The sequence below is a fragment of the Heterodontus francisci genome, chromosome 22, assembly GCF_036365525.1.
Source record: "Heterodontus francisci isolate sHetFra1 chromosome 22, sHetFra1.hap1, whole genome shotgun sequence".
Lineage (NCBI taxonomy): Eukaryota > Metazoa > Chordata > Chondrichthyes > Heterodontiformes > Heterodontidae > Heterodontus > Heterodontus francisci.
The window spans coordinates 53,376,205-53,398,499 of NC_090392.1; positions in this window are offsets into that span (position 1 = coordinate 53,376,205).

Genomic DNA, 22,295 nt, shown 5'->3' on the forward strand with positions numbered 1-22,295 from the left:
GTAAGTGGTGGGTTCAAGTCCCAATCCAGGACTTCCACACAATTTAGACTGACACTTTTTTGTGCAGCACCTTGGGGCCTTAATGTTAACTCGCACTGCCAAGCGAAAACCAGGTGTTGGGTGGGAGTGAGAACAGTTAAAATGGAATGGGGGCTTTATCCATTCCTTTTCTGAGCTAATCTAACTGATTATAATTTTTATATTGATTTCAATTTAAGGTCCAAGCAGGGGCCTTCCGCACCAGGCCACACCTGCCAGCGATGGATCGAGTGCCAGGAGAGGCTCAGTAAGGTTCCATTTAGAAAAGTGTTTTCATTTCCTTTGTTGGCTAGAAGGTGCAGGAGCATTCATTGTAGCCCCAAGGGAAACGTGGGCCACCTTTACTCCCCTAATCATGATCACCTCTAGACTCCCCTCTCCACCACCGTCAGGGACTTATCCCCACAAGTCTCTGGAAGCGGTCTCCTGCAGCTCAAAGTTCCGCTACACCCACTGGCCAGGCAGACACTCCTGCCTGATGTGGGTGGGATTCCAAGCCTGAATATTTAAATAAGGCCTGGGAGTCAAAAACTCTCTGGGCTGAGGAATGTGAGTTTGTCGCTCAACATGTCTCCCTGTATGCATCCTGCCCCAACTTAAAATCAACCCTTTCGTCTTTTGGAGGAGAGGGTAAATCAAGGAGCCTTCCGGCTGTGCTAAAGGTCTCATGGTACAATTTGAGGAGCAGGGTCATTTTCCCAATGTCCATTTCTTAAGCAGTACCACTGGTCATTTATATAATTTGCGGTTTGTAGCATCTTGCTGTCGGAAAATTGACTGCCATGTTTGCCTACGAAACAACAGTGTTGTACATTTCACAAATAATTCATTGGCTTTGGAACATCACGAAGATGTAAAAGTTGCTATTTCCTCTTTCTTTGCCATCACAGGCTCAAAACTTCTTAGTCTTTAGGCATAATCGGACTAAAAGTAATCAAGTCTCTTGCTTTTTCTGAAGTCCAATACAAAGTAATATTAGGCAGCGTTCCAGCTAACCCATGGATTTCTTGCCCGGTGAGTTACGTTAAAATTGCTCCTCATCAGGTTACTATCCAAACTTTACAAAGCTAATCACTACATCATGATTTACCTCACCTTCTCTCCTTTTTCAGCCCTGTTGGTGTCCTGACTTATAATCATGACCTCTCACTTGTTAATAGGAGATTTTGCTTTAGAAAACCTCCTGTATTGATATTTCTAGTTTTCAAACTTTCATTCTGCCAATTAAATACACCCAAACACAACAGCTGGATGCTGCGTAGGGCACTTTCTCTTAAAGTGACGGGATCTCGAGTGATGGAAGTCTGATAGAATCACTGCTGTATTCATTAGGTAAAGTGACAGCACAGTACAGGCTGTCAGTGCAGCAAGGCTGATCCTTTTATCTACAGCCAATTAGTGCCCTACTTGAACTGAATTCACAAACGCTCAATAATCACAACAAAGACTTCAAAAATTGAACTCAAACAAAGACAAGAAATTACTGACTAAAACAAGCTAAAACAATACAGGTTCAGGTTTCAATTAATGCTTGTCCTTTTCCTTTAATGCTCTATTGCCCTGCTCATTGCTAGATACAGACAGAAATGAAAAACACATCCATTTGTGATCTGAAAAGTGCAACAGAAGAATGATGAATAATGCATTGAAATGAGCAACTGTTTCCAATAAGGAGGAATAAATCAGTTTAAATTGAATTTATTCTGTCAAGTTCAGGAGGGGTTTATATACATATATAAAAACAAAATCCCACCACCATGAGAGACTTCCCCGTCAGAGTTCCTTGGGAGAGTGGGGGAGGTGGCTAGTGTAAATGATCAGAGTTTAATTTTGCTTGGGGCGTCAGAGGGCAGACTCACTGAGTGCCTTGGCGTGTATGTATGTTTGGCGGAATCAAACACCAGGGAGGAGTTGCCTAGTCGACAGCAGGTTATTAAACCATGCTGTGTTGTGTGCGTAGGAATAAGCAGGTAAAGCGTTTGGTTCAGCTTCTTCTATTGTATTGTTGAATAATGTACTCTGAAGGGACAGAGCTCACTGAAGTGAATGCAGTTCATGGGCTGTAGCTAAACTAATTCATTCTTAAAGGGGAATTGTATCTTCAGATTGCTGAACTGGCCATCCATTGTCATTAATGAAGGTGTTAGGAGTCTGTCCAGTCTCATTTTCTTTTTGTTAGAGATGCTTCTGCTGGATGCAGCTGCTGTGTCTTTTCTCACAATGTGTGCAGACACTCGGATGTGAACAGTAAGATCTGGTGCTGTATGAAAATGGTCTCTGAAGGTCTGAGTACAAATTTAGCAATTGGTAGGAAATAATAATCTCAGATGAAAGAATATCATGAAGCAGAACTTGCATTTTCCTCCTCAAAATGTCACATGTGACAATGCCATGAAAAATATTTTAAAGTCTATATGCAGTACAACAGGACAATTTTTTAAAAACTGCCATTGAAATGAGCAATTATCGTTTAGATATTGTTGACTGCTCTTTAGTCCTCTCCAAGGCTGTATAAAACTTTCTCCCCAATAGATAAGTTCTACTACTGTGTCAAAAGTACAGGAAATGGTTTATACAATGTTAAAACTGCTGTGGATAATGTTAAGTAATTAATGCTTGTATTAACTTTTAGAGACGGATACTTCAGTTGTCATTGAATTAGCTCAGTTCTGGAAATGTGTTCCTGTGAAGAACTCAGAGTAACTTCAGCTCTGGGTTTACAGACAAGTCTCAGGACAGTCAAATCTCTTCATACAATTCGTACCTCCTCCTTTATGAGTATCCCAGAAATGCTTTTGGAGCTGTTTTGGACCAAGCTAAGTGTTACTGAAAATGTCCCATTAATGGGTACTAATGGTACCTAGCTGGAAGTCTCAAACTATCTTAGAGCGCAAGAGAATAACTTCCTTACTGCCTAATATTAATTACATAGCTGTGTATCCTTGTTTTGTTCTATTCTTCTGTATGTCCCCCCTTCTGAGTCTCCTCATGCCATGGAACTCCTGCTCTGAATTCTTTGTCACTGCTCCTGTAATATATTTGCTTGTGTTTGTGTGCAAGTCTATGGAATATGCTTCAACAAAAGCAGCTTACAATTACATAATGGCTTGAATGTAGAAATAAAATGTCCTAAGATTCTTCATGGAGATATCGCGAATAAATGAATGTCGAGCAAAGGAGAGGAATATTAGGAGGTGATCAAATGCTTGGTCAAAGAGATGGGTTTTATAGAGGGTAAAAGCTGAGAGGGAGGTGGAGAGGTGGAAGGATTTAGAGAGGTAATTTCGGATCATGGTGCCCAGTCAGCTGAAGGCACAGCCACCAAAGGTTGGGTAAAGGGAGTTGAATGAGCACAGTCAGAGGAAACGAATGCTCAGTGGGATATAGTTCTGGAGAAGGTAACAGAGACAGGGAGAGGGAAGGCCATGAAGGGATTTAAACACAAGGATAAAAAATGTCAAATCTGAGGCATTGGCACTTGGAGCCAATGTAGGTTAGCAAGGACAGGGGTGATGGAGCAACAGGACATGGGCGTGTGATAGGTTACATGCTGAAAGGTTTTGCATGAGCTGAAGTTTATGGATGGTGGAAGGTTAGAGATCCCAGGAGAGCATTGAAATTGGCAAGTCTGGAAGTGACAAAGGCATGGATGAGGGTTTCAGCAGCAGATGGGCTGAGGCAGGGGGTGGTCAGACAATTTCATGGAGGTGGAAGCAGGCAGTCTTTTTGATAGAGAGGAAGTGGGGTTGCAAACTCAGATTGGGGCCAAACAATATGACGAGGTTGCAGTCTGATTTAACCTGAGACAGTAGCCAGAGAAGAGGATGCAATCAATGGTAAGCGTACAGGGTTTGTGGCAGGTCCAAAGACAATGGCTTCAGTTTTACCAATGTTCAACTGGAGGCAATTGCGGCTTATCCAACATTGGACATCGGTTAAGTAGTCTGACAATATTGAGGTAATGAAGCGCTTGAGTGAGGTGGTGGGGACATATGTTGTTAGCAATTTGCATCTGGAAGCTGACCCCATGTGCATGGATGATGTTGCCAAAAGGCATCAAGTAGATATGGATGAGGAGGACCCAAAGAAAGATCCTTACACAGCTCTGGAGGTAATTGTGTGGGGGCAGGAAGAGAAACTATTGCTGGAGATCTCTGACTACAGATGGACAGGTAAGGGTGGAAGCAAGTACAGATAGTCCATTTGAGCTGGACAATTGAGGGAAGATTTTAGAGGCCAGGTAGGGCAAGGAGGGATAATCCACCAGACATACAGTCACAGAGAATGTCATTTGTGCCTTTAATTAGGGCTGTTTCAGTTCTATGACAAGGGTGGAAAACTGATTTGAGAGATTCAAATAGGGAATTGTGGGAAAGATGGACTTGGATTTAGGAGGTGACAGCATATTCAAAGACTTGAGAGGAAAGGGAGATTACAGATGAGGTGGTAGTTTGCAAGACACAGAGGTCAAGGGTGTTTTTTTTGAGGAGGGGAGTTTTCTAATCCAGAAAATTGGATAAAACTGGAGCCAATCTTTATACACTTTTATATTTATTTACAGAGTTACACATTACAAGCGTACACCTCCTACCACAACAACCACAGTTTCAGTCTGTGTCTATATAGAGGGGGCTCAATTGAATGCCCACCAACTGCATACAATTAAACACAATTAATATATACTAAACAGGAAGTGATGAGAGTGGTTTTGAAAGAGGGGAACCATTTACAATGCCAGCTAGCATGCGGACCAGGAAAGCACATAGGACATAGGAACATAGGAGCAGGAGTAGGCCATTCAGCCCTTTGAGGCTGATCCACCATTCTAGATCATGGCTGATCATCTGATGCCATATTCCTGAAAGAAGTTTGGGTGTTCAGTATTTTAATGGGAAGGGGGTCAAGAGAGATGGGTGTCAGTGATGAGATGATCTCAGGGAGGGTATGAGGGAAGGTGAAAGAAAAACTAGGTGAGGGAATATTCCCTCCAATACTGAGTGCACACCTATCCTGAGGGTACGGAACTGCCAGTGCCTTACAAGCACAATTTAATAAGTAAATATGTTAACTGCAACAACTAAAAATTTAAAAAATGCTGTAGGGTTATTGGAGCAGATTTCACCAGGTATCTTGACCACAGGACACATCGATTGGGATATCGCAGGTATACGGACATTGACATTTTGCCCACTCATGTTGATGGATGGAAGCTGATTGCTTGTGATTTCCTAATCTGTGTGGCGGGTGTGTGAGGCTCCTCGCAGTGGTTTGAGCTCAGCATCTAGCTGTAGTATATTAGCTTTCTGTCAGTGCAATATAGCTGAGCCTGAAGCTCAAGCGAGTGGTTGTCACTCCCCTCACTCAACTCATCTTAAAAAACCTCCAAAACAGAAAACAAAAGAACTAGCTACTAATTATCCAGGTAGAGTATCAGTAGCTGACAGTGTAAGCAATAGTTTGATGATCAAACTGATGCATACTTCTGGTAGGTGAGATGCCACATCAGGAATGTCCAATCATTATGTTTACACTTGTAAATTTAGTTGGAGGTTCAATTTTTTGTTAAGTTGCTGTCTATTATTGCCCATCCCTTATTGCCCTTGAGAAGGGAGTGGCGAGCGGCCTTCTTGAACTGCTACAATCCTTGGGGTGTAGCTACACCCACAGTGCTGTTCGGAAAGGAGTTACAGGATTTTGACCCAATGACAGTGAAGGAATGGCGATATAGTTCCAAGTCAGGATGGTGTGTGGCTTGGAGTGGAACTTGCAGGTGGTGGTGTTCCCATGCATCTGCTGCCCTTGTCCTTCTAGCTGGTAGAGGTTGTGGGTTTGGAAGGTGCTGTCGAAGGAGTTTTGGTGAGTTGCTGAAGTGCATTTTGTAGATGGTACACACTGCTGTCACTGTGTGTCGGTGGTGAAGGAAGTGAATATTGAAGGTGAAGGATGGGGTGCCAATCAAGCGGGCTGCTTTGTCCTGGATGGAGTCGAGCTTCTTGATTGTTGTTGGAGCTGCACTCATTCAGGCAAGTGGAGAATATTCCATCAGACTCCTGACTTGTGCCTTGTAGATGGTGGACAGTTACTGGGGAGACAGGAGGTGACTTAACACAGAATTCCTAGCCTCTGACCTGTTCTTGCAGCCACAGTATTCATGTGGCTGGTCCATTTCAGTGTCTGGTCAATGGTAACTCCCAGGATGTTGATAGTGGGAGATCCAGTGACGGTAATGCCATTGAACATCAAGGAGAGATGGTTAGATTCTCTCTTGTTTGAGATGGTCATCGCCTGGTACTTGTGTGACATGAATATTACTTGCCACTTATCAGCCCAAGCCTGAATATTGTCCAGGTCTTGCTGCATCTGCACATGAACTGCTTCAGTATTGCGAGGAGTTGCGAATGGTGCTGAACATTGTGCAATCATCATCGAACATCCCCACTTCTGACCTTAGGACGGAGGGAAGGTCATTGATGAAGCAGCTGAAGATGGTTAGACCTAGGACCACTACCCTGAGGAACTCCTGCAGTGATGTCCTGGGACTGAGATGATTGACCTCCAACAACCGCAGCCATCTTCCTTTGTGCTGGATATGACTCCAACCATTGGAGAGTTTTCCCCCTGATTCCCATTGACTTCAGTTTTGCTAGGGCTCCTTGATGCCATTCTCGGTCAAATGCTGCCTTGATGTCAAGGACAGCCACTCTCACTTCACCTCTGGAGTTCAGCTCTTTTGTCCATGTTTGGACCACAGCTATACTGAGGTCTGGAGCTGAGTGGCTGTGGCAGAACCCAAATTGAGCATCAGTGAGAAGGTTCTTGCTGAGCAAGTGCCACTTGATAGCACTGTTCATGACCCTTTCCATCATTTGCGAATGATCGAGGGTAGACTGTTAGGATATGTAAAGGTTTCAGTTCCCTTCCTCCTTACAATGATTCTTGGACCCTGAAATTACAAGAACAAAGTACACGTGACAAAATAGGTTTTGGTCAACCTAAATTTGTTAGTTTATTAGACCAACAAAACCACAATACAAACCCCGCTATGATTTGACTGAAATTTATAGTCGCTCATGCTACCGACGTCGATTGTAAGCCTGGATCTGGAGATGACCAGTTCCCATCCGTCTTTACCTGACTGTGGTGCCCATGTTCCGATGTTGTCCTTTCTTATAGTATGTTCCAATCATGCTATCCCACACCTGGGCTTCAGGCCGTAGTATCAGTTACCAGCTTGCTAGTTTTTCACACCCCTTTATCTTGGTCTTTTCAATCTCCTGGGCTATGCAGAATTGCAAGGTCAGAGACGACTCCTCATCTCCTCCCCTGCTGTCTACACAGCATAAAGATAATGTGATTTCCCTCATGGTGATGGACGCTTAGCTCATAGCATTTTTCAGGTGTTAATGTGTCTTCCGTTCTTGCCAGGAACTGGTAATTTCAGTTAACTTATGGTATTGTCCAGTTGTTAATGTCCTTCCAGCTGAGTAAGAGTTTCAGTTAACTTATTCCTCCTGTGCCTCAAGGTCAACTGTTTCATCTCCTTCAGGTGGTAATTGGCTGGATTGGATTTGTTCTATTTTTGGGGACAGGACATACATGGGCAATTTTCCACATTGCCGGGTAGATGCCAGTGTTGTAGCTGTACTGGAACAGCTTGGCTAGGGGCATGGCTAGTCCTGGGGCACAAATCTTCAGTACTATTGCTGAAATGTTGTCAGGGCCCATAGCCTTTGCAGTATCCAGTGCCTTCAGCCATTTCTTGATATCATGTGGAGTGAATCGGATTGGCTGAAGACTGGCATCTGTGATGCTGGGATCCTCAGGAGGGGGCTGAGATGGCTCATCAACTTAGCACTTCTGGCTGAAGTTGGATGCAAATGCTTCAGCCTTGTCTTTTGCACTGAGGTGCTGGGCTCCCCCATCATTGAGAATGGGGATATTTGTGGAGCCTCCTCCTCCTGTGAGTTGTTTGATTGTCCACCAACACTCACGACTGCATGTGGCAGGACTGCAGAGCTTAAATCTGATCCATTGGTTGTGGGATCACTCAGCCCTATCTTTCACAAGCTGCTTCCACTGTTTGTCATGTAAGTAGTCCTGTGTTGTTGCTTCACCGGGCTGACAGCTCATTTTTAGGTATGTCTGGTGCTGCTCCTGGCATGCTCTCCTGCACTCTTCATTGAACCAGGGTTGGTCTCCTGGCTTGATGGTAATGGTAGAGTTAAGGATATGTTGGATCATGAGGTTACAGATTGTGGTTCAGTACAGTTCTGCTGCTGCAATGGCCCACAGTGCCTCATGGATGCCCAGATTTGAGTTGTTAGATCTGTTTGAAATTTATCCCATTTAGCATGGTGGTAGTACCACACAACACGATGGTGGGTATCCTCAATGTAAAGACTCGACTTTGTCTCCACAAGGACTGTGGTCATTCCTACTAATACTGTCATGGACAGATGCATCTGTGACAGGTAGATTGGTGAGGATGAGGTCAAGTAGGTTTTTCTCTCTTGTTGGTTCCCTCAGCACCTGCCACAGACCCAGTCTAGCAACTATGTCATTTAGGACTCTGTCTGTAGTGGTGCTACTGTGTCACTCTTGGTGATGGATATTGAAGTCCTCACCCAGAGTACATTCTGTGCCCTTGCTACCTCAGTGCTTCTCCCAAGTGGTCTTCAACATGGAGAAGCACTGATTCATCAGCTGAGGGGGGTGCAGAAGGTAGTAATCAGCAGGAGGTTTCCTTGCCCATGTTTGACCTGATGCCATGAGACTTCATGGGGTTCGGAGTCAATGTTGAGGACTCCCAGGGCAACTCCCTCCTGTATACCACTGTGCCGTCATCTCTGGTGGGTCTATCCCAACAGTGGGACAGGCCACACCCAGGAATGGTGATGTCTGGGACATTGTCTGTAAGGTATGATTCCATGAGTATGACTATGTCAGGCTGTTGCTTAACTAGTCTGTGGGACAGCTCTCCCAATTTTTGCACAAACCCCCAGCTGTTAGTAAGGAGGACATCGCAGGGTTGGCACGGCTGGTTTTGCCATTATCGTTTCCAGTGCCTAGGTCAATGCTGTGTGGTCTTATCAGTTTAATTCCTTTTCTTGGACTTCGTAATGGTTTGAAACATTTCAGAGGACATTTAAAAGTCAACTACACTACTGTGGGTCTGGAGTCACATGTAGGCCAGACCAGGTAAGGACTGCAGATTTCTTTCCCTATATCGTATCAGTGAACCAGATGGGTTTTTACAACAATTGACAATGGTTTCATAGTCACCATTAGACTAGCTTTTAATTCCAGATTTATGAATTGAATTCAAATTTCACCATCTGGCTTAGTGGGATTCAAACCCTTGTCCTCAGAGGATTATCTTGCACTTCTAGAATACTAGTACAGTGACATTACCACTATGCCACCACCCTCCTAAGGTTATCTAACATTGTCTGCTGTAAACACACTTGGTATGAGTGAAGTTGGCTGTACAATAGTTAAGAAGCAACATTTGGAATTGAACAATGTGTCTGAGTCCCAGTTGGATTGTATCTGTGGAAAAGTTTTATGAATCTTGAACTAATTTTTGGTGTAACATCTAGATACACATTATATGCAATTGCACACTATGTCCAAAATTTTTTACAGGCAATTTTTTACCTGTGTTAAATGCAGGTATATGGGCTAAGCAGGTGTGCATTTTAAGTAACAAATAATAAAATGAATTTTTTTGTTTTAGAACATCTGAGCACAAAGTAATCATTCCAACATTTACTACTAGCATATTGCAACATTGCATTTTGGAGGGAAAATATTGTCCATCCTCCCTTTCCCTTTAATACAACAGCAACTAGCCTTCAAAAAACACTTTGGATCATGAAATGTGCTATATAAATGGAAGTTCATTCTTTCTTGGTGGTGTTCAGTATCTGCAAGTTTTATCTGACTTTATTGATCTTAGTTTACAAAGTTATGAGCGGCATGGACAGAGTGGATAGTCAGAAGCTTTTTCTCAGGGTGGAAGAGTCAGTTACTAGGGGACATAGGTTTAAGGTGAGAGGGGCAAAGTTTAGAGGGGATGTGCGAGGCAAGTTCTTTACACAGAGGGTGGTGAATGCCTGGAACTTGCTGCCGGGGGAGGTGGTGGAAGCAGGTACGATAGCGACGTTTAAGAGGCATCTTGACAAATACATGAATAGGATGGGAATAGAGGAAGTGCAGAAAATTTTACTTTCGGCCGGCATCAAGATCAGCGCAGGCTTGGAGGGCCGAATGGCCTGTTCCTGTGCTATACTGTTCTTTGTTCTTTGTTCTTAGATTGGTGGATTTTAAAACCATGGCAAAATATTTTTCTGCCCAACTAAACCTGGGTGTTTTGATTTGGACTGCAGAAATCCAACTAAAAACCCTGCCCATATTTCAATTTTCTGCCTGGTGGGAACAGAAAAAGGTTTTGTCAGCTCCTTGGCAACCAGCCGTGTTTTTTCAATACACCAAGCTCCTGTTTTCTCTTTGTGATGAAAATAACAATTATCAGGATATTAAGACAAGATATTAACCAGAATGTAAATTTCAACACAACTGCAAAACTATTAATCATATAATCCTATTCCATTGTCACTAGGGTGCCATTAGAGCTGAACTGTTACCATGGTAATTATAGGACTGAGGAGACCATTCAGCCCATCGAAGCTCTACCGATTCTAGATCTTCAGTTGAAGCTAACTCCTCCATTGGAATTCCATCTATTCTTGACTGGGTTGATGAATATTTTGCCTGAAGCTATTTCTCCAACCATTCTTGACCAAATTGCTGAATATCTTTTGTCCTAAAGAGGAAAAAAACTAACCGGATCAGTTTCTGCTTTTTTTTCCAAAAATATACTACATTCATAAAATCTGTAAAAATATACGTTACAAACCAGTTCCAATTTGACATTCCAGGAAGAGCAAAAGAAATCAGTTTCCTTGGATACAGAATGTGAGTTTCCTCACAACCCTTGCCATTCCATTTTACATGCAATGTACATTTGCATTACACAGCAAAACCATATTTTGGTGCATACAACTTTTTTTCCCCCAAAATATACTTTATTCATAAAAATTTGCAAAAATACATTGCAAAACAGTTCAAATTTCACATCTTGGGAAGTACAATAGAGATGAGTTTTCCTCGATACAGAAAACATGAAGTGCCTCACAATTCTTGCCATTCCATTTTAAATACAATGTACATTGGCATTACATAGCAAAAACATTTTGGTGTATACAGCCCAAGGGGTTTTACACAGGTTCCAGACCCTCAGTATACTATGGCGGGAGGACCTTACACAGTGGCCTTTCCTTATTAAGCCTTTGCGGCGGCTGCCCCAAGCTTTACTTCATCCCTCAGCACGTAATCCTGGACCTTGGAATGTGCTAGTCCGCAACACTCAGTTGTGGACAACTCTTTGCTCTGGAAGACCAGCAAATTTCGGGCAGACCAAAGTACATCCTTCACTGAGTTGATGGTCCTCCAGCAAGAGTTGATATTTATCTCGGTGTACATCCCTACGAACAGCCCGTAGAGCACAGACTCCTGTGTTACCGAGCTGCTTGGGATGAACCTCAACAAAAATCACCGCATCTCTTTCCACACCTGCTTTGCAAAGGTACATTCCAGAAGGAGGTAGGCAACAGTCTCTTCCCCACCACAGATGCCTCGAGGGCAGTGTGCGGAGGTGGTGAGACTCTGGGCATGCAGGAAGGATCTGACGGGGAGGGCCCTTCTCACCACCAGCCAAGCTATGTCTTGTGCTTGTTTGAAAGTTCTGATAATGAGGCACTCTGTCAAATGACTTTGACAGTCCGCTCGGGGAACCATCTGACAGGATCCACCATCTCCTTTTCCTGTAGGGCTTTGAGGACAATCCATGCAGCCCACTGCCTGATGGGTTGGTGGTCAAAGGTGTTTTTCTGCACAAGCTTTTCCAGGAAGGATATGTGGTATGGCATGGTCCAACTTAATGGAGCGTTCCGTGGCAATGAGGCCAGACCCATCCTTCACAATACCAGGGACAGATAGAACCTCAGCACATAGTGACACTTGGTGTTTGTGTACTGGGGTTCCATGCACAGCTTGATGCAGCCACACACAAAAGTGGCCATCAGGAAGAGGTTGACGTTGGGTACGTCTTTTCCCCCTTAATCCACAGGTTTGAACATCATGTCCCTGTGGACACAGTCCATTTTCAGTCTTGTCATGGAACTGTTTTTTTTCCAGTGTGCCTTTAAAAACTAAGAGGCACAGTGTGCCAGCTGCACCTGTTCCAAGGCCACAGCAGGAGAGTGGGGAGGTCACACTTTTGACTGTGTTAAAAACCAGCTTCAACCGGTTTGAACTAGAGAGACACTAGCAAAGCGTGCTTAGTGGAGGAAGGAGCTGACTATTTCTTGCAGCAGAAATTCTACAATGAGCTACAGACTGTGTTAATTGTCAAAGGAGAAAAGAAAAACTGTTGAAGAGAACATTTGTATTGCTGGAGGTAGCAAAATTCCTTTCCTTTACTTCCAATCTAAAAAGTCTTTGCTTCAAGATTGACTCTCTCTTGATTGATTGTGTTTTCTGGAATTCACAGTAAAGTTTCAACTGAAAGACTACCAATTTTAAAATCCAAATATAGACCTGTCGTTATACTCCGTGTTGAAAGAACTGTGTGATGCCTGCTGCAGTCAAAGTGCTTTGAACACCTATCAAGTAAAGACTGTTCATCAAATCCACCTGCAGACGTCAAGTGGCATGTGATTATTTTTACACGAGGATACCTCACCCATCGGCAACATAACCCACAAAGACTTATAACCCAGTTACTTATTTATTTATTCTTCAGAATCAGCTTTTTTTTTTAAAAACACCATTTTTAAAACTGGTTAACTGTTAGGTTTTAAATGTATGTGTGTGAATGGGGAGTTAGGATAAATAAGAAGTTATAAGGTCTTTAGACATAAATTTATTTTAATAGTGTTTAAGATTTAGTTTATTAATAAAAAGTTAATTTGTTGTTGTCTAAAGATACCTGGTTTGGTTTGTTTTATTCTGGGGGTTACTAAAGTGTTTAATTTGGCTGTTTTCTGGTTGGGTGGGAAAATGTAATAATACGCTGCAACCTGTGGAGTATTGGGACTGAATTGACAGTGCACTACTCCTGCCTGAGTTGTAACATATTAATTGGGGGCTCATCTCTGGGATAACATATAAATTGGGGTCTTGGATCTGGAATCACATTAATTGCTCTTGTCTCTAGGATCATATTAATTGCTATCGTGTCTGGGATCACATTAATTGGAGACTCGATTGTCGAGATTCAAATCTAATGCCAATTATGTTAAGTATAAGGGGAATAATATTTTGAAAGAGAAAAATAAAGGAACCGGTTCTTGTGTAATAAGATACAGTCTGTATCATCAGAATGGCATTAGCAGTTGCAGCAGTTTTTCTGGGAAAGGAGAATGTGTTCCTCAGTGACTTGATAATTTTAACTAAGAATAACTTAAAAGATCTGGCAGCACAATTTGGGGTTAGAATTGAAATCAGGTGTTAAAAAAGCAGAGATAATTGACATAATAGCCCACCATTTAAAATTAGAAGAAGAAGAAGTAGGTAGTAAGTCAGAGAGTGATGCAGTGGTATTGGCTAGGATTCAATTAGAAATGAACCTGAGGCTGAAAAAGAATTAAGAGAACTTGAACAGGAAAAAGAAACAGCAATAACATCGGAAAAACTTAAGCTTGAATTCTAGAAAGAAAGAGAAGAGAGGGAATTTAGGTTAAAAGAGATGGAACTAAGACAATGGGTAGTCTTGAATCCAGGGAAACTTCTGGTCAGGAGGAATCTAATTCAGCCCAGGACCCAGCAAGAAGCCGTTAAATTCATCCAAGCTCTTCCTAAGTTTGAGGAAAGGGACGCAGAGGCATTTTTCATATCTTTTGAAAAAATAGCCAAATGAAATGGCCGAAGGAAAGCTGGACACTGCTTATGCAAAGCAGGTTGATTGGCAGAGCTCATGAAGTTTATGCCATGCTTCTTGAAGAGGTTTCTGCAGATTATGAGATGGCAAAGAAGGCTATTCTCGCTGCGTATGAGTTAGTCCCTGAAGTTTACCATCAGAAGTTTCAGAACTTATGGATTGGCTGGACAGACATATGTAGAATTTGAGAGGGTGAAGCAAATTAATTTTGACTGTTGGATATGGGCATTAAAGATGGAAATCACATATGAGAGCCTTTGAGAATTAATTCTCTTGGAGGAGTTTAAAAATTCAATTCCTTCAGTTGTGAGAACTCATGTAGATAACCTGAAAGTTTTGAAAGCTAGGCAAGCAGCAGAAATTGCTGATGATTTTGAGCATGTGAATAAGCCAAAACCTTTTGTCCATCACCCCCATAAACCCGAGAAGGATAGAAAATGGGAGAGTGAAAGGAAGACAAGTATCCGGGGACAAGCTGGGAATGCCCCAGGATCATCTCCTCAGGCCAGAAAGGAAGGTGCTGAGGGTAGAAGTGAGGTTCGCAAGCCAAAGTGTTATCATTGACACAAAATGTTCAGAATGCTGGAAATTGTGAGGTAAACCCATAGGACTTGTTGGGGTATGCAAAGCTAATGCAGAGGAAAAGACTCTGACTGAGAGTATAGCAAACCAGGCTATGGCTTTAACGGCAGCTGTAAAACCATTTACAAAAACTAAAGTGAGTATAGAGGTTAAGAATAAGATACCCAAAAGTTATAATGAATTCTTTTCCAAGGGAAAAGTAGCTCCATATCTGTTAAGTGAGGAAGGAAAATCTATCATTTTACTCAGGGATACAGGAGCAATCCCAGTACTCTTGCTGGGGAAAGATATAGCGTTTCCACCAGAGAGCACCTTGAATGTTAACATTTTGGTTAATGGAATTGGCGGTGAGTATATACCCATACCTATAAAGTACACTTAGAAAGTGACTTAATATCTGGGATGGTAACTGGAGGAGTTGTCCACAGTTTGCCAGTAAGGGGAATTGGTCTATTCCTCGGAAATGATTTGGCTGGATCAAAAGTATCAGCTTCTCCTATAATTTCAGAGGAACCAAGTGAAGTTAGGGAAATGGAACAATTACAGGAACAATTTCCAGGAATATTTCCTGCGTGTGTAGTCACCTGAGCAATGGCTAAACAGGTTCCATTGTCGGAGGTAAAAGTGGCACCACAAACAGATAGCCAAGTATCTGAAACCTTATTTGGGAATTTAGATAATCCAAACAAGATGTTTAACAAATCTTCTATAATTGCAGCACAGCATGCTGATCCAGAATTACACAGAATAGCACAGATGGCTCTGACAGAAGCCGGAGTGCAAAGAGTTCCAGAATGCTCATTGTATGGAAAACGGAGTTTTGAGGAGGAAATGGAGACCGCCTCATAGATCTGCAGATGAAGACTAGACAGTTGTTGAACACGTAGTGGTACCACCTAAATATCGCCGGGATTACTAAAGTTAGCACATGACATTCCTTTTGCAGGACATAGGGGGATTAGAAGACTAAATCACATATAAGCCAAAATTATTACTGGCCAGACCTTACAAAGGACTTAATGCTGTTTTGTAGGGTTCAGGAACCCCTTAAAGCATTCCAAACCAATATGAACAATTAGGCAGACAAGAATACAAAGACCCACAATTTTTAATCAGGGGTGAATTATTGGTGTTGTTACCATTACAGGGTGAACCATTAGAAGCACGGTTAAGTGGCCTATATAGAGTGATCAAAAGAGTGGGTAACGTAGATTACTTGATTGACACTCCTGATAGCCGGAAGAAGAACCGGTTGTGTCACATCAATATGTTAAAGCAATATTATCGCAGGGAGGGGGATAAGCCAGTGCAGGTATGTCAGGTAATGGGGACTGTTGAGAAGGGAAAGCAAATAAGGCAGAAGGAAGCCTAGACAATTCTCAGATTGAACCACTATCAGGTTAGTGAACTCAGAATGGCTAGGAAAATTGGACAATATACTTTCGCACCTAGAAGCAAAACAACGTGAAGACCTAACCAGGCTTTTCACAACATTTAAAAGATTCTTTAAGGATAAGCCAAAATGTACAACCTTAGCCACACATGATGTGGATATAGGGGAATCCGTTTCTTTAAAGCAACATCCTTACCGCTTAAATCCAGACAAACAGGCCCACGTAAAAGCAGAAATCCAATACATGCTGGAAAACAATTTGATTGAACCTGGTCAAAGCAGCTGGAGTTCACCAATAGTTCTAGTACCTAAACTTGATGGGTCAGCCCGGTTTTGTATAGACTGCAGAAAAGTCAATGCAATAACGAAGGCAGACCCCTACCCAATTCCGCGATTAGAAGACTGTATCGACAGAGTGGGCAGTGTGAGGTTTCTTACCAAGATCGACTTGTTAGAGGGATACTGGCAAGTTCCTCTGACTCCTCAAGCCAAAGAGATATCAGCTTTTGTAACACCTGACGGTCTTTATCAGTGCTAGGTGATGCTATTCGGGCTAAAAATTGCTCCAGCCACTTTTCAAAAATTAATGAATCAGGTGGTAACCAGTGTTCCCAACTGTGTAGTGTATTTCGATGATGTACTAATATACAGTAACACTTGGCAAGAACACTTAAACCAGTTAAAACTTTTGTTCATAAAAAGTACAAGTGGTGGACTTAGTCATAAATCTGAAAAAAAAGCGAATTCGAAAAAGCAAGAGTAACTTACAGACACATAGTGGGGCAAGGACAGGCATTGCCAAAAACGGCAAAAGTCAAGCCTTAATGGAGTTCCCTAAATGGGAGATAATGAAGATTTTGGGGATGTGCAGTTTTTACAGGAAACTTGTAGGGAATTTTAGTACTGTGGCTGCTCCATTAACCGATTTGCTACAAAAAAGAAAAACAAAGTAGTATGGTCAGTTGAATGCCAGGTAGCTTTTGAAAAGCTAAAGGCAATCTTAACTAATGAGCCAGTGTTGGCTGCTCTAACTTTTGCTAAACCCTTTGAAATAGTAATCAAAGCTAGTGACCCGGTGGGTGGGGATGGGCGTTGGTGCAGTTCTATTGCAGGATGACGAATTGGGCACAAAGGAGCCAGTAGGGTACTTTTCAAGAAAACTAAATTGCCATCAAAAAAAGTATTCCACTGTGGAAAAAGAAACATTAGAACTTTTGCTAGCTCTCAAACATTTCAAAGTATATGTTCGCCAAGACTATAAAGAACCACGAATATACACTGACCATAGCCCATTAACATTTGTGGAAAAATTTTAAATCCGAAATGCTAGAATATTTAGATGGAGTTTGTTGTTACAGCCTTATCATTTGAAAATTGTACATATCTTGGGGAAAAACAATGTAATTGCTGATGTTTGGTCACAAATTTAACCATGTTAAGTTACATGAATGGCGATGGTACAAAGAGAATTCTGTAAATTATCAGTAGAGTGAATGGGGGTCTGAATGTGAAAGATGTGTTTTATCCAGTTTCTATTTTTTGCATTGTAATGAAACACATTTTAAGAATGGTGTTTCATTTCGCCAAAGGTGGAGGTGCAATGGAACTATATTTTTTCCTCCTCTGTTTAAAACAGTGTGCCTTTAAGACTCTGTTTAAAAACAGTGTGCCTTTAAAAACTAAGAGGCACAGTGTTCCAGCTGCACCTGTTCCTAGGCGACAGCAGGAGAGTGGGGAGGTCACATGGTATACTGTAACTTTTGACTGTGTGTAAAAACCAGCTTCAACCGGTTTGAACTAGAGAGACACCAGCAAAGCGTGCTTACTGGAGGAAGGATCTGTCTCTTTCTCACATCAAAAATTCTACAATGAGCTACAGGCTCTGTTAATTGCCTAAGGAGGAAAAAAACCCTTTGAAGAGAACATTTGTATTGCCTGAAGTAGCAAAATTCCTTTTCTTTACTTGCAATCAAAGAAGTTTTTGCTTCAAGATTGACTCTCTCTTGACTGATTGTGTTTCTGGAATTCGCAGTAACATTTCAACTGAAAGACTACCTATTTTAAAATCCAAATAAAGACCTGTCGTTATACTCCGTGTTGAAAGAACTGTGTGATGCCTGCTGAAGCCAAAGTGCTTTGAACTTATCAAGCCTATCAAGTAAAGACTGTTCATCAAATCTGCCTGCAGACTTTGAGTGGCATCTGATTATTTTTATACTAGGATGCCTCACCCTTCGGGAATGTATCCCACAAAGACTTACAGTCCAGTTATTTATATATTCTTAAGAAACAGCAAATTTTTTAAAAACACCATATCTAAAACCATTAGATTTTGAATGTATATGTGTGAATGGGGAGTTAGGATAAATAAGAAGTTATTAAGGTCTTTAGACATAAATTTACCTTAATTGTGTTTAAGATTTAGTTTATTAATAAACAGTAAATTTGTTGTTGTCCTCAGTTACCTGGTTTGGTTTGTTTTATTCTGGGGGTTACTAAAGTGTTTAATTTGGCTGTTTTCTGGTTGGGTGGGAAAACTTAAATAATATGCTGCGACCTGTGGAGTATTGGAACTGAATCGACAGTGCATTACTCCCACCTGAGTCGTAACAATCTCCAGATAAAGCGGAAAATGGCTTGGTTGAACACCTCGGAGTGGGGTATGGGCCAGAATTGCACCACGTACAGTAACAACGTGAGCGCCTCGCACCTGATGACCAGGTACTTACCCACAATGGAGAGTGAACGCTGCTCCCACAAGCTCAGTTTATGTTTTACCATGGCTATATGCTCCTTCCAGTTTTTGGTGCATGCCCCAGCCCCTCCGAACCATATCCCCAGCATCTTCAGGTAGTCTGACCTGACGGTGAAGGGAACAAAGGATCGGTCGGCCCATTTCCCAAAGAACATGGCCTCGCTCTTGGCGTGATTTACTTTGGCTCCCAAGGCCAGTTTGAACTGGTTGCAGATGCTCATCAGCCTACGAATGGACTGCAGATCTGAGCAGAAGACGACGACATTGTCCATGTAAAGTGAGGCTTTGACCTGAGCGCCTCCACTGCGTGGGATTGTCACCCCTCTTATGCTCGCATCCTTCCTAATGGACTCAGCAAAAGGTTCAATGCAGCAAACAAACAAGACAGGGGAGAGAATACAGCCCTGTCTGACTCCAGATTTGATCGGGAAACCTTCCGATTTCCACCCTTTGATTGAGACAGCACTACTGATGTTTGTGTAGAGCAGTTGGATCCAATTGCGGATTCCGTCCCCAAACCCCATTTTGGATAGCACATCCATCATGTAGGTGTGCGATATCCTGTCAAAAGCCTTCTCCTGGTCCCAGCTGATGAGGCAGGTGTCCACCTCCCTGTCCTGCACAGAAGCGATCGTATTCCTGAATAGCGCGAGGCTATCAGAGATCTTCCTGCTGGGTACAGTACAGGTCTGATCGGGGTGGATCACCAACTCCAGAGCAGACTTGACCCAATTGGCGATGACCTTGGACAGAATTTTGTAGTCTACGTTAAGCAGTGCGATGCTTCAAAGGAGCACATGTTGAGTGAGTCACCAGTGCAGCAGGGCCGACCCTGCCTCTTCATCCTGCTCTCTGACAGATGACACTTGTTGGTGCAAGTGACACTGGGGACTAAAGGTGAATAAATTGGAAGAGGGAGGGACAATATGCATCAAGATGGGCCAGTTTACTTGCGCCATTTTACATCTGGCACTGACACTCAACGAAATGGAAGTGGTAAGGACAGAAAATAGCAGGTCTTATGTCTGCCACTTTCTTTTCACAAAACTATAAAACAAACAGAAAAAGTGCAGGATGCAGGATCCTGTAAAAACCACACCGTATAAAAATGGCACTGGAAGAAAATCCAGACTATTTTTTTCTAATAATGTCTTCTATAATATCCAGATGAAATGGCAAACCTAAAGTATATACTCATGGGGCAGCTATTAAAATATGATAACTCAGTCTGACATCTAGGAAGATAATGCTGACTCAGTGATTGTGCATTTAACTTGTGTCCCAAAAGGTGATAATGAAGCTAATTAAATATACTTAAATTGCATTACACAACAATTGTTTGCAAAAATGGCAGTTCAGGTTGAACAGACAACAGGGTATCACTCTGACCACTGAACACAGCAAATTGTCCTCATGTTAGTGGGCAAATAAATCACTGGAATATTGTGTGGGAGCATGGATGTTTCCAACACATTTATTCCAAATTTAACAGCATAAATTGATAAACTGAACATCTGCTTTAATTAATCTCATTGTAACAACGTGTAGACACAGATCAATAGAGACAAATGGATTATGCAGCATAGACCTGAATTTGTAATGTCACACAGAATGCCCTGCTGACGCTATCAATCCTTATTTTCGGGAATATATTTTGGTATAATTTAATTGAAAGAGCAAGGCAGATGAGATAGAGGTATAATAACTTTTAGGACTAAATTTTCATTTTGGGGCATGAACCAGGGGTCAGAACTGTTTCTGGATCTTGTACCCGCCCCGGGGGAAACTGTCACTGGTCTGAGAATTTCATGGAGGCGCCCCCTTAGTTGGCATACAGGCATATTCCCTGTATAATAAGAGTGGTAGGCGAGCTCTTAAAAGTAGAGGGCCAATCAGAGGATTTGCAGTTTAAGAGAAGCAGCAGGCTGCAGTAAAGGGTAAGTAACTGAGGGGGTGCTTAAACATGGAAGTACCCTCTCACCAACTTATTTAAAAATTAAAATAAAAAACAGAAAAAAGTAGCCAGGACATCACTGTGTGTGTGGAGGAAGGTGGGTGGGAGAGAAAATCCCTTAACAGGGATGTGGTTGCTTGTGGTTGCATCCACACCCAGGCAGGCAGGAAGAGCTTGTAGGCCTGCCAAGGGTGCTGCGCCCTCTGCCCGGCCTGCTGCTGGGTGCATGTCTCTCGGAAGTTAAACTGCTCCACACCGCTTCGGAAAACTTGAGGCTGACTGGAAAATCCCGGTCGGTCTCCTTTCAGTGCCCTCTGCAAGGCTCTTAATGAGCTTAATTGGTTACCCACCTCATGGGGCCGGCAGCCCTGCTGGCTCCAAAACCCGCTTCGGCAATAAATGGCCGGCACTGGGAATGGGGTTGGAACACTGGCACGCCGGCCGGTGCTGGTATTTTTGGGCCCCGTCCGCCTCTGTTCCTGAATTTTGCGGGCCTGAAAATTCAGCCCTTACTATTTTTTGTTGAAGGTCACAGCTTCAAACACTATCATAGAATCATAGAATGATTACAGCACAGAAGGAGGCCATTTGGATCGTCTTGTCTGTGTTGGCTCTCTGAAGGAACAATTCACCTATTGCCACTCCTCTGTCTTCTTCTCCAAGCCCTTCACATTCTTCCTTTTCAGATAATAATTCGATTCCTTCTTGAATGCCTTAATTGAATCTGCCTCCACCAGACTCTCAGGCAGTGCATTCCACATCCCAGGCACTCACGGTGTGAAAAAGTTTTCCCTCATGTCCCTATTTTTTCTTTTGCCAATTAGTTTAAATCTGTGACCTTTGGTTCTGGATTCTTCAGCCATTGGGAGCAGTTTCTCCCTATCTACTTTGTCCGGACTCCTCATGATTTTGAATACGTCTATCTAATCTCCTCTCAACTTTCTCTTCTCCAAGGAAAACAGTCCAAACATCTCCAATCTATCTACATAACTGAAGTTCCTCATCCATGGAACCATTCTCATGAATCTTTTCTGCACCCTCTCAAATGCTTTCCCATCCTTCCTAAAGTGTGGTGCCCAGAACTGGACACAATACTCCAGTTGAGGCCGAACCAGTGTTTTATATCTAGGCCAAGGGCTCCAAACTCAAATACAGTCGAAAGCAATTCCTTGTAGCTCTCAGTGGAATTACTATGGGTGCTGGGAGACAAGGCCAATTTGTTCTATTTTAGTTCCCAGGAGAACCTTGCACCACTAAGCCTTCTCCTTCAGATAGCTCTTCAGTGATTTTTCAAGACCATCTTGGTTGCAACCACCTCTTGTAGCAGCTGATGTTAGTTTTTCCCTCTATTCCAGCAAATTGGGATGCCTCACTATCACATGGGTCTCCATTTTAAGTCCTAGTGAGGACGGGGGAATGGGACTGACTGGATTGCTCTACAGAAAGCTGGCATGGTCTCGATGGGCCAAATAGCTTCTTTCTGTGCTGTAATGACTCTATGAGCTGAATTTTTGGGCCCCTGGAGGTGGACAGGTCTCAAAAATTATGAGGCAAACTGGCGTGCCAGTTT